Genomic DNA, 19,548 nt, shown 5'->3' with positions numbered 1-19,548 from the left:
AGCATGCGATGCTTGATCACATCAACCTTGGAAACATATCGTCATCTCACCTTTAGCTAGTCTCCATTTATTCCGCAGCTTTTATTTCGAGTTACTAACACTTAGCAACCGAACCGGTATCTAATACCCTGGTGCTGCTAGGAGTACTAGTAAAGTACACATTCATATAACGTATATCCAATATACTTCTGTCGACCTTGCCTGCCTTCTCATCTACCAAGTATCTAGGGTAGTACTGCTTCAGTGACCGTTCCTCTCATTACAGAAGCACTTAGTCTCGGGTTTGGGTTCAACCTTGGGATTCTTCACTAGAGCAGCAAACGACTCGCTGTTTCATGAAGTATCCCTTTTGCCCTTGCCCTTCTTAAACTAGTGGTTTTACTAACCATCAACAATTGATGCTCCTTCTTGATTTCTACTCTCGCGGTGTCAAACATCGCGAATAGCTCAAGGATCATCATAATTATCCTTGATATGTTATAGTTCATCACGAAGCTCTACTAGCCTGGTGGCAGAGACTATGGAGAACTATCACTATCTCATCTGGGAGATCAACTCCCACTCGATTCAAGCGATTGTGGCACTCAGACAATCTGAGCACACGCTTAACGATTGAGCTTTTCTCCCTTAGTTTGCAGGCTTAACAAACTTGTCAGAGGTCTCATACCTCTTGACGTGGGCACTAGTCTGAAATCCCAATTTCAGTCTTCGGAACATCTCACATGTTCTGCGACGTTTCAAAAACGTCTTTGGTGCCACAATTCTAAACCGCACTGAACTATCACGTAGTCATCAAAACGTGTATGTCAGATGTTTCGTAACATCTACAGACGACGCTGAGGTTCAGCACACCGAGCGGTGCATTAAGGACCTAAGCCTTCTGTGCAGCAATGAGGACAATCCTCAGTTTACGGACCCAGTCCGCATAATTGCTACTACCAACTTTCAACTAAATTTTCTCTAGGAACATATCTTAACCAGTAGAACTAAAGCGCAAGCTATGACATAATTTGCAAATACCCTTTTTGACTATGTTCATGATAATGAAGTTCATCTGATTATGAACTCCCACTCAGATAGACATCCCTCTAGTCATCTAAGTGAAACATGATCCGAGTTTAACTAGGCCGTGTCCAATCATCACGTGAGACGGACTAGTCAAGATCGGTGAACATCTCCATGTTGATCGTATCTTCTATACGACTCATGCTCGACCTTTCGGTCCTCCGTGTTCCGAGGCCATGTCTGTACATGCTAGGCTCGTCAAGTCAACCTAAGTGTATTGCGTGTGTTCCGAGGCCATGTCTGTACATGCTAGGCTCGTCAACACCCGTTGTATTCGAACGTTAGAATCTATCACACCCGATCATCACGTGGTGCTTCGAAACAACGAACCTTCGCAACGGTTGACCGTTAGGGTGAACACTTTCTTGAAATTATTATAAGGGATCATCTTACTTACTACCGTCGTTCTAAGAAAATAAGATGCAAAAACATGATAAACATCACATGCAATCAAATAGTGACATGATATGGCCAATATCATCATGCTCCTTTGATCTCCATCTTCGGGGCACCATGATCATCTTCGTCACCGGCATGACACCATGATCTCCATCATCATGATCTCCATCATTGTGTCTTCATGAAGTCGTCACGCCAACGATTACTTCTACTTCTATGGCTAACTTGTTTAGCAACAAAGTAAAGTAATTTACATGGCGTTATTCAATGACACGCAGGTCATGCAAAATAATAAAGACAACTCCTATGGCTCCTGCCGGTTGTCATACTCATCGACATGCAAGTCGTGATTCCTATTACAAGAATATGATCAATCTCATACATCACATATATCATTCATCACATCTTCTGGCCATATCACATCACATAGCACTTGCTGCAAAAACAAGTTAGACGTCCTCTAATTGTTGTTGCAAGTTTTTTTTACGTGGTTTGTAGGTTTCTAGCAAGAACGTTTATTACCTACGTATGACCACAACGTGATTTGCCAATTTCTATTTACCCTTCATAAGGACCCTTTTCATCGAATCCGTTCCGACTAAAGTAGGAGAGACAGACACCCGCTAGCCACCTTATGCAACTTGTGCATGTCAGTCGGTGGAACCTGTCTCACGTAAATGTACGTGTAAGGTCGGTCCGGGCCGCTTCATCCTACAATGCCGCCGAAACAAGAAAATACTAGTAGCGGCAAGAAGAATTGGCAAACTCAACGCCCACAACTGCTTTGTGTTCTACTCGTGCATAGTAACTACGCATAGACCTGGCTCATGATGCCACTGTTGGGAATCGTAGCATAATTTAAAATTTTCCTACGCTCACCAAGATGCATCTATGAAGTCTACTAGCAACGAGGGGAAAGGAGTGCATCTACATACCCTTGTAGATCGCGAGCGGAAGCGTTCCAATGAACGTGGATGACGGAGTCGTACTCGCTGTGATCCAAATCACCGATGACCGAGTGCCGAACGGACGGCACCTCCGCGTTCAACACACGTACGGTGCAGCGACGTCTCCTCCTTCTTGATCCAGCAAGGGGGAAGGAGAGGTTGATGGAGATCCAACAGCACGACGGCGTGGTGGTGGATGTAGCGGGTCTCCGGCAGGGCTTCGCCGAGCTTCTGCGAGAGAGAGAGAGAGGTGTTGCAGGGGAGGAGGGAGGCGCCCAAGGCTGTGTTCTTTCTGCCCTCCCTCCCCCCTTTATATAGGCCCCCTTGGGAGGGGGGGCCGGCCAAAACCCATCTAGGGTTGGGGGGGCGGTGGCCAAGGGGTGGAAAGGGGTGCCTTGCCCCCCAAGGCAAGGGGGAAGTTCCCCCCCTAGGGTTCCCAACCCTAGGCGCATGGGGGGAGGCCCAAGGGGGGCGCCCCAGCCCACTAAGGGCTGGTTCCCTTCCACTTTCAGCCCATGGGGCCCTCTGGGACAGGTGGCCCCACCCGGTGGACCCCCGGGACCCTTCCGGTGGTCCCGGTACAATACCGGTAACCCCCGAAACTTTCCCGGTGGCCGAAACTTGACTTCCTATATATAATTCTTCACCTCCGGACCATTCCGGAACCTCTCGTGACGTCCGGGATCTCATCCGGGACTCCAAACAACTTTCGGGTTTCCGCATACATATATCTCTACAACCCTAGCGTCACCGGACCTTAAGTGTGTAGACCCTACGGGTTCGGGAGACATGCAGACATGACCGAGACGCCTCTCCGGTCAATAACCAACAGCGGGATCTGGATACCCATGTTGGCTCCCACATGCTCCACGATGATCTAATCGGATGAACCACGATGTCGAGGATTCAGTCAATCCCGTATGCAATTCCCTTTGTCAAACGGTATGTTACTTGCCCGAGATTCGATCGTCGGTATCCCAATACCTTGTTCAATCTCGTTACCGGCAAGTCTCTTTACTCGTACCGCAATGCATGATCCCGTGACTAACGCCTTAGTCACATTGAGCTCATTATGATGATGCATTACCGAGTGGGCCCAGAGATACCTCTCCGTCACACGGAGTGACAAATCCCAGTCTCGATCCGTGCCAACCCAACAGACACTTTCGGAGATACCCGTAATGCACCTTTATAGTCACCCAGTTACGTTGTGACGTTTGGCACACCCAAAGCACTCCTACGGTATCCGGGAGTTGCACGATCTCATGGTCTAAGGAAAAGATACTTGACATTGGAAAAGCTCTAGCAAACGAAACTACACGATCTTTTATGCTATGCTTAGGATTGGGTCTTGTCCATCACATCATTCTCCTAATGATGTGATCCCGTTATCAATGACATCCAATGTCCATAGTCAGGAAACCATGACTATCTGTTGATCAACGAGCTAGTCAACTAGAGGCTTACTAGGGACAGGTTGTGGTCTATGTATTCACACATGTATTACGATTTCCGGACAATACAATTATAGCATGAATAATAGACAATTACCATGAACAAAGAAATATAATAATAACCATTTATTATTGCCTCTAGGGCATATTTCCAACAGAGGGAATATTTGTTCTACCTTTAGCTCCTCGTTGGGTTTGACACTCTTACTTATCGAAAGAGGCTACAATTGATCCCCTATACTTGTGGGTTATCACTAAGCTAACGGAATGGGTCAAGTCAATCACATCATTCTCTAATGATGTGATCCCGTTAATCAAATGACAACTCATGTCTATGGCTAGGAAACTTAACCATCTTTGATTCAACGAGCTAGTCAAGTAGAGGCATACTAGTGACACTCTATTTGTCTATGTATTCACACATGTACTAAGTTTCCGGTTAATACAATTCTAGCATGAATAATAAACATTTATCATGATATAAGGAAATAAATAATAACTTTATTATTGCCTCTAGGGCATATTTCCTTCAGTCTCCCACTTGCACTAGAGTCAATAATCTAGTTCACATCACCATGTGATTTAACACCAATAGTTCACATCACCATGTGATTAACACCCATAGTTTACATCGTCATGTGACTGTTGGGGAACGTAGCAATAATTCAAAATTTTCCTACGTGTCACCAAGATCAATCTAGGAGATGCTAGAAACGAGAGAGAGGGAGTGCATCTTCATACCCTTGAAGATCGCTAAGCGGAGGCGTTACAAGAACGCGGTTGATGGAGTCGTACTCGCGGCGATTCAAATCGCGGAAGATCCGATCTAGCGCCGAACGGACGGCGCCTCCGCGTTCAACACACGTACAGCCCGGGGACGTCTCCTCCTTCTTGATCCAGCAAGGGGAGAGGAGAAGTTGAGGGAGAACTCCAGCAGCACGACGGCGTGGTGGCAATGGAGCTCGTGGTTCTCCGGCAGAGCTTCGCTAAGCACTACGGAGGAGAAGGAGGAGGTGTAGGAGGAGAGGGTTGCGCCTTGGGAAAAGTATGGCTGCCCTACCACCCCTCCACTATATATAGGGGCAAGGGAGAGGGGGGCCGGCCCCCTCAAATCCCATCTGGTGGGAGGGGCGGCGGCCAGGGGAAGGTGGCTTGCCCCCCAAGCAAGAGGGGGGGGCGCCCCCTTTTAGGGTTTCCCCCAAACCCTAGGCGCATGGGCCCTAGGGGGGTTGGCGCCCAGCCTACTAAGGGCTGGTTACCTTCCACCTATAGCCCATAAGGCCCTCCGGGGCAGGTGGACCCTCCCGATGGACCCCCGGAACCCCTTCGGTGGCCCCGGTACAATACCGGCATACCCCCGAATACTTCCGGTGACCGTATGATGACTTCCCATATATAAATCTTTACCTCCGGACCATTCCGGAACTCCTCGTGACATCCGGGATCCTATCTGAGACTCCGAACAACCTTCGGTAACCACATACTATTTCCCATAACAACTCTAGCGTCACCGAACCTTAAGTGTGTAGACCCTACGGGTTCGGGAACCATGCAGACATGACCGAGACGTTCTCCGGTCAATAACCAACATCGGGATCTGGATACCCATATTGGCTCCCACATGTTCCACGATGATCTCATCGGATGAACCACGATGTCGGGGATTCAATCAATCCCGTATACAATTCCCTTTGTCAATCGGTATGTTACTTGCCCGAGATTCGATCGTCGGTATCCCAATACCTCGTTCAATCTCGTTACCGGCAAGTCACTTTACTCGTTCCGTAATGCATGATCCCGTGACTAACTACTTAGTCACATTGAGCTCATTATGATGGTGCATTACCGAGTGGGCCCAGAGATACCTCTCCGTCATACGGAGTGACAAATCCCAGTCTCGATTCGTGCCAACCCAACAGACACTTTCGGAGATACCTGTAGTGCACCTTTATAGCCACCCAGTTACGTTGTGACGTTTGGTACACCCAAAGCATTCCTACGGTATCCGGGAGTTGCACAATCTCATGGTCTAAGGAAACGATACTTGACATTAGAAAAGCTCTTAGCAAACGAACTACACGATCTTGTGCTATGCTTAGGATTGGGTCTTGTCCATCACATCATTCTCCTAATGATGTGATCCCGTTATCAATGACATCCAATGTCCATGGTCAGGAAACCATAACCATCTATTGATCAACGAGCTAGTCAACTAGAGGCTTACTAGGGACATGTTGTGGTCTATGTATTCACACATGTATTACGGTTTCCAGTTAATACAATTATAGCATGAACAATAGACAATTATCATGAACAAGGAAATATAATAATAACCATTTTATTATTGCCTCTAGGGCATATTTCCAACAGTCTCCCACTTGCACTAGAGTCAATAATCTAGTTCACATCACTATGTGATTGTAATGAATCCAACACCCATGGGGTTTGTTCATATCTCGCTTGTGAGAGAGGTTATTAGTCAACGGGTCTGAACCTTTCAGATCCGTGTGTGCTTTACAAATCTCTATGTCATCTTGTAGATGTACCAACCACGCGCTACTTGGAGCTATTCCAAATAACTGCTCTACTATACGAATCCGGTTTACTACTCAGAGTCATCCGGATTAGTGTCAAAGTTTGCATCGACGTAACCCTTTACGACGAACTCTTTTACCACCTCCATAATCAAGAAAATTCCTTAGTCCACTAGTTACTAAGGATAAGTTCGACCGCTGTCATGTGATCCATTCCTGGATCACTATTGTACCCCTTGACTAACTCATGGCAAGGCACACTTCAGGTGCGGTACACAGCATAGCATACTGTAGAGCCTACGTCTAAAGCATAGGGGACGACCTTCGTCCTTTCTCTCTCTTCTGCCGTGGTCAGGTCTTGAGTCTTACTCAATACTCACACCTTGTAACACAGCCAAGAACTCCTTCTTTGCTGATCTATTTTGAACTCCTTCAAAATCTTGTCACGGTATGTATTCATTTGAAAGTACTATTAAGCGTTTTTGATCTATCCTTATAGATCTTGATGCTCAATGTTCAAGTAGCTTAATCCAGGTTTTCCATTGAAAAACACTTTTCAAATAACCCTGGATGCTTTCCAGAAATTCTACATCATTTCTGATCAACAATATGTTAACAACATATACTCATCAAAAATTCTATAGTGCTCCCACTCACTTCTTTGGAAATACAAGTTTCTCATAAACTTTGTATAAACCCAAAATCTTTGATCATCTCATCAAAGCGTACATTCCAACTCCGAGATGCTTACTCCAATCCTTAGAAGGATTGCTGGAGCTTTGCATACTTGTTAGCATCTTTCAGGATTGACAAAACCTTCTGGTTGTATCACATACAACCTTTCCTCAAGAAAATCGTCGAGGAAACAATGTTTTGACATCCTATCTGCAAGATTTCATAAATAATGCAGTAACTGCTAATATAATTCCAACAGACTCTTAGCATCGCTATGAGTGAGAAAATCTCATCGTAGTCAACTCCTTGAACTTGTCGGAAAACATCTTAACGACAAGTCGAGCTTTCTTAATGGTGACACTTACCATCATTGTCCGTCTTCCTTTTAAAATCCATCTGCACCCAACAGCCTTACGACCATCAAGTAGTTCTTCCAAAGTCTATACTTTGTTTTTATACATGGATCCTCTCTCGGATTTTATGGCCTCGAGCCATTCGTCGGAATCCGGGCCCATCATCGCTTCTCCATAGCTCGTAGGTTCATTGTTGTCTAGCAACATGACTTCCAAGACAGGATTACGTACCACTCTGAAGTAGCATGCATCCTTGTCGTCCTACGAGGTTTGGTAGTGACTTGATCCGAAGTTTCATGATCACTATCATAAGCTTCCACTTCAATTGGTGTAGGTGCCACAGGAACAACTTCCTGTGCCCTGCTACACACTAGTTGAAGTCATGGTTCAATAACCTCATCAAGTCTCCACCATCCTCCCACTCAATTCTTTCGAGAGAAACTTTTCCTCGAGAAAGGACCTGTTTCTAGAAACAATCACTTTGCTTCCGGATCTGAAATAGGAGGTATACCCAACTGTTTTGGGTATTCTATGAAGATGCATTTATCCGCTTTGGGTTCGAGCTTATCAGCCTGAAACTTTTCCACATAAGCGTCGCAGCCCCAAACTTTTAAGAAACGACAGCTTAGGTTTCTCTAAACCATAGTTCATACGGTGTCGTCTCAACGGAATTGCGTGGTGCCCTATTTAAAGTGAATGCGGTTGTCTCTAATGCCTAACCCATAAACGATAGTGTAATTCGATAAGAGACATCATGGTATGCACCATATCCAATAGGGTGCAGTTATGATGTTCGGACACACCATCACACTATGGTGTTCCAGGCGGTATTAGTCGTGAAACAATTTCCACAATTTCTTAATTGTGTGCCAAACTCGTAACTCAGATATTCATCTCTATGATCATATCACAGACATTTTATCCTCTTGTCACGACGATCTTCAACTTCACTCTGAAATTACTTGAACCTTTCAATAATTCAGACTTGTGTTTCATCAAGTAAATATACTCAGCATCTACTCAAATCATCTGTGAAGTAAGAACATAACGATATCCACTGCGTGCCTCAGCACTCATTGGACTGCACACATCAAATGTATTACTTCCAACAAGTTGCTCTCTTGTTCCATCTTACTGAAAACGAGGCCTTTCAGTCATCTTGCCCATGTGGTATGATTTGCATGTCTCAAGTGATTCAAAATCAAGTGAGTCCAAACGATCCATCTGTATGGACTTTCTTCATGCATATATACTAATAGACATGGTTCGCATGTCTCAATCTTTTCAAAAACGAGTGAGTCCAAAGATCCATCAACATGGAGCTTCTTCATGCGTTTTATACCAATATGACTCAAATGGCAGTGCCACAAGTATGTGGTACTATCATTACTATCTTATATCTTTTGGCATGAACATGTGTATCACTACGATCGAGATTCAATAAACCATTCATTTTAGGTGCAAGACCATTGAAGGTATTATTCAAATAAAAGAGTAACCATTATTCTCCTTAAATGAATAACCGTATTGCGATAAACATAATCCAATCATGTCTATGCTCAACGCAAACACCAAATAACAATTATTTAGGTTTAACACCAATCTCGATGGTAGAGGGAGCATGCGATGCTTGATCACATCAACCTTGGAAACACTTCCAACACATATCGTCATCTCACCTTTAGCTAGTCTCCGTTTATTCGCAGCTTTTATTTCGAGTTACCAACACTTAGCAACCGAACCGGTATCTAATACCCTGGTGCTACTAGGAGTACTAGTAAAGTACACATTAATATAATGTATATCCAATATACTTCTGTCGACCTTGCCTACCTTCTCATCTACCAAGTATCTAGGGTAGTTCTGCTTCAGTGACCGTTCCCCTCATTACAGAAGCACTTAGTCTCGGGTTTGGGTTCAACCTTGGGTTTCTTCACTAGAGCAGCAACTGATTTGCCGTTTCATGAAGTATCCCTTCTTTCCCTTGCCCTTCTTGAAACTAGTGGTTTTACTAACCATCAACAATTGATGCTCCTACTTGATTTCTACTTTCGCGGTGTCAAACATCGCGAGTTGCTCAAGGATCATCATGTCTATCCCTGATATGTTATAGTTCATCACGAAGCTCTAATAGCTTGGTGGCAGTGACTATGGAGAACCATCACTATCTCATCTGGAAGATTAACTCCCACTCGATTCAAGCGATTGTAGTACTCAGACAATCTGAGCACATGCTCAACGATTGAGCTTTCTCCCTTAGTTTGCAGGCTTAAGAAACTTGTCAGAGGTCTCATACCTCTTGACGTGGGCACTAGTCTGAAATCCCAATTTCAGTCTTTGGAACATCTCATATGTTCTGCGACGTTTCAAAAACGTCTTTGGTGCCACAATTTTAAACCGTTAGCATTACACACTGAACTATCACGTAGTCATCAAAACGTGTATCTCAGATGTTTCGCAACATCTACAGACGACACTCGAGGTTCAGCACATCGAGCGGTGCATTAAGGACATAAGCCTTCTGTGCAGCAATGAGGACAATCCTCAGTTTACGGACCCAGTCCGCATAATTGCTACTATCAACTTTCAACTAAATTTTCTCTAGGAACATATCTTAAACAGTAGAACTAAAGCGTAAGCTATGACATAATTTGCAAAGACCTTTTGACTATGTTCATGATAATTAAGTTCATCTGATTATTTAATGAACTCCCACTCAGATAGACATCCCTCTAGTCATCTAAGTGATACATGATCCGAGTCAACTAGGCCGTGTCCGATCATCACGTGAGACGGACTAGTCATCATCGGTGAACATCTCCATGTTGATCGTATCTACTATACGACTCATGTTCGACCTTTCGGTCTCTTGTGTTCCGAGGCCATGTCTGTACATGCTAGGCTCGTCAAGTCAACCTAAGTGTTTCGCATGTGTAAATCTGGCTTACACCCGTTGTATGCGAACGTTAGAATCTATCACACCCGATCATCACGTGGTGCTTCGAAACAACGAACCTTCGCAACGGTGCACAGTTAGGGGGAACACATCTCTTGAAATTTTAGTGAGGGATCATCTTATTTATGCTACCGTCGTTCTAAGCAAATAAGATGTAAACATGACAAACATCACATGCAAATCATAAAGTGACATGATATGGCCAATATCATCTTGCGCCTTTTGATCTCCATCTTCGAGGCGCGGCATGATCACCTTCGTCACCGGCATGACACCATGATCTCCATCATCGTGTCTTCATGAAGTTGTCTCGCCAACTATTACTTCTACTACTATGGCTAACGGTTAGCAATAAAGTAAAGTAATTACATGGCGTTTTTCATTGACACGCAGGTCATACAATAAATTAAGACAACTCCTATGGCTCCTGCCGGTTGTCATACTCATCGACATGCAAGTCGTGATTCCTATTACAAGAACATGATCAATCTCATACATCACATATATAATTCATCACATCCTTTTGGCCATATCACATCACATAGCATACCCTGCAAAAACAAGTTAGACGTCCTCTAATTGTTGTTGCATGTTTTACGTGGCTGCTATGGGTTTCTAGCAAGAACGTTTCTTACCTACGCAAAAGCCACAACGGTGATATGCCAATTGCTATTTACCCTTCATAAGGACCCTCTTCATCGAATCCGATCCGACTAAAGTGGGAGAGACAGACACCCGCTAGCCACCTTATGCATCAAGTGCATGTCAGTCGGTGGAACCTGTCTCACGTAAGAGTACGTGTAAGGTCGGTCCGGGCCGCTTCATCCCACAATGCCGCCGAATCAAGATAAGACTAGTAACGGTAAGCAAATTGAACAAATCATCGCCCACAACTACTTTGTGTTCTACTCGTGCATAGAATCTATGCATAGACCTAGCTCATGATGCCACTGTTGGGGAACGTAGCAATAATTCAAAATTTTCCTACGTGTCACCAAGATCAATCTAGGAGATGCTAGCAACGAGAGAGAGGGAGTGCATCTTCATACCCTTGAAGATCGCTAAGCGGAAGCGTTACAAGAACGCGGTTGATGGAGTCGAACTCGCGGCGATTCAAATCGCGGAAGATCCGATCTAGCGCCGAACGGACGGCGCCTCCGCGTTCAACACACGTACAACCCGGGGACGTCTCCTCCTTCTTGATCCAGCAAGGGGAGAGGAGAAGTTGAGGGAGAACTCCAGCAGCACGACGGCGTGGTGGCAATGGAGCTCGTGGTTCTCCGGCAGAGCTTTGCTAAGCACTACGGAGGAGAAGGAGGAGGTGTAGGAGGAGAGGGCTGCGCCTTGGGAAAAGTATGGCTGCCCTCCCACCCCTCCACTATATATAGGGGCAAGGGAGAGGGGGGCCGGCCCCCTCAGATCCCATCTGGTGGGAGGGGCGGCGGCCAGGGGAAGGTGGCTTGCCCCCCAAGCAAGAGGGGGGGGCGCCCCCTTTTAGGGTTTCCCCCAAACCCTAGGCGCATGGGCCCTAGGGGGGTTGGCGCCCAGCCTACTAAGGGCTGGTTCCCTTCCACCTACAGCCCATAAGGCCCTCCGGGGCAGGTGGACCCTCCCGGTGGACCCCCGGAACCCCTTTGGTGGCCCCGGTACAATACCGGCATACCCCCGAATACTTCCGGTGACCGTATGATGACTTCCCATATATAAATCTTTACCTCCGGACCATTCCGGAACTCCTCGTGACGTCCGGGATCCTATCCGGGACTCTGAACAACCTTTGGTAACCACATACTATTTCCCATAACAACTCTAGCGTCACCGAACCTTAAGTGTGTAGACCCTACGGGTTCGGGAACCATGCAGACATGACCGAGACGTTCTCTGGTCAATAACCAACAGCGGGATCTGGATACCCATATTGGCTCCCACATGTTCCACGATGATCTCATCGGATGAACCACGATGTCGGGGATTCAATCAATCCCGTATACAATTCCCTTTGTCAATCGGTATGTTACTTGCCCGAGATTCGATCGTCGGTATCCCAATACCTCGTTCAATCTCGTTACCGGCAAGTCACTTTACTCGTTCCGTAATGCATGATCCCATGACTAACTACTTAGTCACATTGAGCTCATTATGATGATGCATTACCGAGTGGGCCCAGAGATACCTCTCCGTCATACGGAGTGACAAATCCCAGTCTCGATTCGTGCCAACCCAACAGACACTTTCGGAGATACCTGTAGTGCACCTTTATAGCCACCCAGTTACGTTGTGACGTTTGGTACACCCAAAGCATTCCTACGGTATCCGGGAGTTGCACAATCTCATGGTCTAAGGTAACGATACTTGACATTAGAAAAGCTCTTAGCAAACGAACTACACGATCTTGTGCTATGCTTAGGATTGGGTCTTGTCCATCACATCATTCTCCTAATGATGTGATCCCGTTATCAATGACATCCAATGTCCATGGTCAGGAAACCATAACCATCTATTGATCAACGAGCTAGTCAACTAGAGGCTTACTAGGGACATGTTGTGGTCTATGTATTCACACATGTATTACGGTTTCCAGTTAATACAATTATAGCATGAACAATAGACAATTATCATGAACAAGGAAATACAATAATAACCATTTTATTATTGCCTCTAGGGCATATTTCCAACAGTGACCAACACCCAAAGGGTTTACTAGAGTCAATAATCTAGTTCACATCGCTATGTGATTAACACCCAAAGAGTACTAAGGTGTGATCATGTTTTGCTTGTGAGAGAAGTTTAGTCAACGGGTCTGCCACATTCAGATCCGTATGTATTTTGCAAATTTCTATGTCAACAATGCTCTGCACGGAGCTACTCTAGCTAATTGCTCCCTCTTTCAATATGTATCCAGATTGAGACTTAGAGTCATCTGGATCAGTGTTAAAACTTGCATCGACATAACCCTTTACGACGAACCTTTTTGTCACCTCCATAATCGAGAAACATATCCTTATTCCACTAAGGATAATTTTGACCGCTGTCCAGTGATCTACTCCTAGATCACTATTGTACTCCCTTGCCAAAATCATGTAGGGTATACAACAGATCTGGTACACAGCATGGCATACTTTATAGAACCTATGGCTGAGGCATAGGGAATGACTTTCATTTTCTTTCTATCTTCTGCCGTGGTCGGGCTTTGAGTCTTACTCAATTTCACACCTTGTAACACAGGCAAGAACTCTTTCTTTGACTGTTCCATTTTGAACTACTTCAAAATCTTGTCAAGGTATGTACTCATTGAAAAAAAACTTATCAAGCGTCTTGATCTATCTCTATAGATCTTGATGCTCAATATGTAAGCAGCTTCACCGAGGTCTTTTTTTGAAAAACTCCTTTCAAACACTCCTTTATGCGTTGCAGAATAATTCTACATTATTTCTCATCAACAATATGTCATTCACATATACTTATCAGAAATGTTGTAGTGCTCCCACTCACTTTCTTGTAAATACAGGCTTCACCGCAAGTCTATATAAAACTATATGCTTTGATCAATTTATCAAAGCGTATATTCCAACTCCGAGATGCTTGCACCACTCCATAGATGGATCGCTGGAGCTTGCATATTTTGTTAGCACCTTTAGGATTGACAAAACCTTCTTGTTGCATCATATACAACTCTTCTTTAATAAATCCATTAAGGAATGCAGTTTTGTTTATCCATTTGCCAGATTCATAAAATGCGGCAATTGCTAACATGATTCGGACAGACTTAAGCATAGATACGAGTGAGAAACTCTCATCGTAGTCAACACCTTGAACTTGTCGAAAACCTTTTTGCGACAATTCTAGCTTTGTAGATAGTAACACTACTATCAGCGTCCGTCTTCCTCTTGAAAATCCATTTAATCTCAATGGCTCACCAATCATCGGGCAAGTCAATCAAAGTCCATACTTTGTTCTCATACATGGATCCCATCTCAGATTTCATGGCCTCAAGCCATTTCGCGGAATCTCGGCTCATCTTCGCTTCCTCATAGTTCGTAAGTTCGTTATGGTCAAGTAACATGACCTCCAGAACAGGATTACCGTACCACTCTGGTGCGGATCTTACTCTGGTTGACCTACGAGGTTCGGTAGTAACTTGATCTGAAGTTTCATGATCATCATCATTAGCTTCCTCACTAATTGGTGTAGGTGTCACAGGAACCGGTTTCTGTGATGAACTACTTTCCAATATGGGAGCAGGTACAGTTACCTCATCAAGTTCTACTTTCCTCCCACTCACTTCTTTCGAGAGAAACTCCTTCTCTAGAAAGGATCCATTCTCAGCAACGAATATCTTGCCTTCGGATCTGTAATAGAAGGTGTACCCAACATTTTCTTTTGGGTATCCTATGAAGACGCACTTCTCTGATTTGGGTTTGAGCTTATCAGGTTGAAACTTTTTCACATAAGCATTGCAACCTCAAACTTTAAGAAACGACAGCTTAGGTTTCTTGCCAAACCATAGTTCATACGGTGTCGTCTCAACGGATTTAGATGGTGCCCTATTTAACGTGAATGCAGCTGTCTCTAATGCATAACCCAAAACGATAGTGGTAAATCGATAAGAGACATCATAGATTGCACCATATTTAATAAAGTACGGTTACGATGTTCGGACACACCATTACACTGTGGTGTTCCAGGTGGCGTGAGTAGTGAAACTATTTCACATTGTTTTAACTGAAGGCCAAACTCGTAACTCAAATATTTTACCTCTCGATCATATCGTAGAAACTTTTATTTTTGTTACGATGATTCTCCACTTCACTCTGAAATTCTTTGAACTTTTCAAATGTTTCAGACTTGTGTTTCATCAAGTAGATATACCCATATCTTCTCAAATCATCTGTGAAGGTCAGAAAATAATGATACCCGCCGCGAGCCTTAATATTCATCGGACCACATACATCAGTATGTATGATTTCCAACAAATCTGTTTCTCGCTCCATTGTTCCAGAGAACGGAGTCTTAGTCATCTTGCCCATGAGGCATGGTTCGCAAGCATCAAGTGATTCATAATCAAGTGATTCCAAAAGTCCATTAGCATGGAGTTTCTTCATGCGCTTTACACCAATATGACCTAAACGGCAGTGCCACAAATAAGTTGCACTATCATTATGAACTTTGCATCTTTTGGCTTCAATATTATGAAAATGTGTATCACCACGATCGAGATCCAACAAACCATTTTCATTGGGTGTATGACCATAGAAGGTTTTATTCATGCAAACAGAACAACAATTATTCTCTAGCTTACATGAATAACCGTATTGCAATAAACATGATCCAATCATATTCATGCTCAACGCAAACACTAAATAACATTTATTTTAGGTTCAACACTAATCCCGAAAGTATAGGGAGTGTGCGATGATGATCATACCAATCTTGGAACCACTTCCAATACACATCGTCACTTCACCCTTAACTAGTCTCTGTTCATTCTGCAACTCCCGTTTCGAGTTACTACTCTTAGCAACTGAACCAGTATCAAATACCGAGGGGTTGCTATAAACACTAGTAAAGTACACATTAATAACATGTATATCAAATATAGCTTTGTTCACTTTGCCATCCTTCTTATCCACCAAATACTTGGGGCAGTTCTGCTTCCAGTGACGAGTCCCTTTGCAGTAGAAGCACTCAGTTTCAGGCTTAGATATAGACTTGGGCTTTTTCACTTGAGCAGCAACTTGCTTGCCATTCTTCTTGAAGTTCCCTTTTCTTCCCTTTGCCCCTTTAATTGAAACTAGTGGTCTTGTTAACCATCAACACTTGATGCTCTTTCTTGATTTCTACCTTCGTCGATTTCTGCATCGCGAAGAGCTCGGGAATTACTTTCGTCATCCCTTGCATATTATAGTTCATCACGAAGTTCTAATAACTTGGTGATAGTGACTAGAGAATTCTGTCAATTACTATCTTATCTAGAAGATTAACTCCCACTTGATTCAAGCAATTGTAGTACCCAGACAATCTGAGCACATGCTCACTAGGTTGAGTTATTCTCCTCCATCTTGTAGGCAAAGTACTGTCAGAGGTCTCATCCCTCTCGACACGGGCATGAGTATGAAATACCAATTTCAACTCTTGGAACATCTTATATGCTCCGTGGCATTCAAAACATTTTTGAAGTCCCGGTTCTAAGCCGTAAATCATGGTGCACTTAACTATCAAGTAGTCATCATACCGAGCTTTTGTCAAAACGTTCATAATGTCTGCATCTGCTCCTGCAATAGGTCTGTCACCTAGCGGTGCATTAAGGACATAATTCTTCTGTGCAGCAATGAGGATAAACCTCAGATCACGGATCCAATCCGCATCATTGCTACTAACATCTTTCAACTTAGTTTTCTCTAGGAATATATCAAAATTAAACGGGGAGCAACATCGCGAGCTATTGATCTACAACATAGATATGCTAATACTACCAGGACTAAGTTCATGGTAAATTAAAGTTCAATTAATCATATTACTTAAGAACTCCCACTTAGATAGACATCCTCTAATCCTCTAAGTGATCACGTGATCCATATCAACTAAACCATGTCCGATCATCACGTGAGATGGAGTAGTTTCAATGGTGAACATCACTATGTTGATCATATCTACTATATGATTCACGCTCGACCTTTCGGTCTCAGTGTTCCGAGGCCATATCTGCATATGCTAGGCTCGTCAAGTTTAACCCGAGTATTCTGCGTCTGAAACTGTTTTGCACCCGTTGTATTTGAACGTAGAGCCTATCACACCCGATCATCACGTGGTGTCTCAGCACGAAGAACTTTCGCAATGGTGCATACTCAGGGAGAACACTTATACCTTGAAATTTAGTGAGGGATCATCTTATAATGCTACCGTCAATCAAAGCAAGATAAGATGCATAAAAGATAAAACATCACATGCAATCAATATAAGTGATATGATATGGCCATCATCATCTTGTGCTTGTGATCTCCATCTCCGAAGCACCGTCATGATCACCATCGTCACCGGCGCGACACCTTGATCTCCATCGTAGCATCGTTGTCGTCTCGCCAACTATTGCTTCTACGACTATCGCTACCGCTTAGTGATAAAGTAAAGCATTACAGGGCGATTGCATTGCATACAATAAAGCGACAACCATATGGCTCCTGCCAGTTGCCGATAACTCGGTTACAAAACATGATCATCTCATACAATAAAATATAGCATCATGCCTTGACCATATCACATCACAACATGCCCTGCAAAAACAAGTTAGACGTCCTCTACTTTGTTGTTGCAAGTTTTACATGGCTGCTACGGGCTTAGCAAGAACCGTTCTTACCTACGCATCAAAACCACAACGATAGTTCGTCAAGTTAGTGCTGTTTTAACCTTCTCAAGGACCGGGCGTAGCCACACTCGGTTCAACTAAAGTTGGAGAAACTGACACCCGCCAGCCACCTGTGTGCAAAGCACGTCGGTAGAACCAGTCTCGCGTAAGCGTACGCGTAATGTCGGTCCGGGCCGCTTCATCCAACAATACCGCCGAACCAAAGTATGACATGCTGGTAAGCAGTATGACTTGTATTGCCCACAACTCACTTGTGTTCTACTCGTGCATATAACATCTACGCATAAAACCTGGCTCGGATGCCACTGTTGGGGAACATAGTAATTTCAAAAAATTTCCTACGCACACACAGGATCATGGTGATGCATAGCAACGAGAGGGGAGAGTGTTGTCCACGTACCCTCGTAGACCGAAAGCGGAAGCGTTAGCACAACGCGGTTGATGTAGTCGTACGTCTTCACGATCCGACCGATGAAGTACCGAACGCACGGCACCTCCGAGTTCTGCACACGTTCAACTCGATGACGTCCCTCGAACTCCGATCTAGCCGAGATTTGAGGGAGAGTTCCGTCAGCACGACGGCATGGTGACGATGTTCTACCGACGCAGGGCTTCGCCTAAGCACCGCTACGATATTATCGAGGTGGACTATGGTGGAGAGGGGCACCGCACACGTCTAAAAGATCAAAGAGATCAATTGTTGTGTCTATGGGGTGCCCCTCTCCTGCGTATATAAAGGGGGCAGGAGAGGGCCGGCCAAGGGGAGGAGGCGCGCCCAAAGGGGGAGTCCTACTCCCACCGGGAGTAGGACTCCTCCTTTTCCTATTTGGAGAGGGAGAGGGAAGGAAGAGGAAGGAGGGAGGAAGGAAAGGGGGGGCCGGCCCCCTCCCAATTCGGATTGGGTTGGGGGGGCACCCCCTCCCTTGCTCCTTTTCCCTCCTTTCCACTAAAGCCCATTAAGGCCGATATACCTCCCGGGGGGTTCCGATAACCTCCCGGAGCTCCGGTATTATCCCGATCTCACCCGGAACCATTCCGGTATCCAAATATAGTCGTCCAATATATCGATCTTTATGTCTCGACCATTTCGAGACTCCTCGTCATGTCCGTGATCACATCCGGGACTCCGAACAACCTTCGGTACATCAAAACTCATAAACTCATAATATAACCGTCATTGAACTTTAAGCGTGCGGACCCTACGGGTTCGAGAACTATGTAGACATGACCGAGACACGTCTCCGGTCAATAACCAATAGCGGAACCTGGATGCTCATATTGGCTCCCACATATTCTACGAAGATCTTTATCGGTCAAACCGCATAACAACATACGTTGTTCCCTTTGTCATCGGTATGTTACTTGCCCGAGATTCGATCGTCGGTATCTCAATACCTAGTTCAATCTCGTTACCGGCAAGTCTCTTTACTCGTTCCGTAATACATCATCTCGCAACTAACTCATTAGTTGCAATGCTTGCAAGGCTTATAGTGATGTGCATTACCGAGTGGGTCCAGAGATACCTCTCCGACAATCGGAGTGACAAATCCTAATCTCGAAATACACCAACGCAACAAGTACCTTCCGAGACACCTGTAGAGCACCTTTATAATCACCCAGTTACGTTGTGACGTTTGGTAGCACACAAAGTGTTCCTCCGGTAAACGGGAGTTGCATAATCTCATAGTCATAGGAACATGTATAAGTCATGAAGAAAGCAATAGCAACATACTAAACGATCAAGTGCTAAGCTAACGGAATGGGTCAAGTCAATCACATCATTCTCTAATGATGTGATCCTG

Source organism: Triticum aestivum, chromosome 4D, assembly GCF_018294505.1.
Source record: "Triticum aestivum cultivar Chinese Spring chromosome 4D, IWGSC CS RefSeq v2.1, whole genome shotgun sequence".
NCBI classification, from domain to species: domain Eukaryota; kingdom Viridiplantae; phylum Streptophyta; class Magnoliopsida; order Poales; family Poaceae; genus Triticum; species Triticum aestivum.
The sequence above is the reverse complement of the archived record's forward strand: the minus strand, read 5'-3'. Positions refer to the sequence as shown.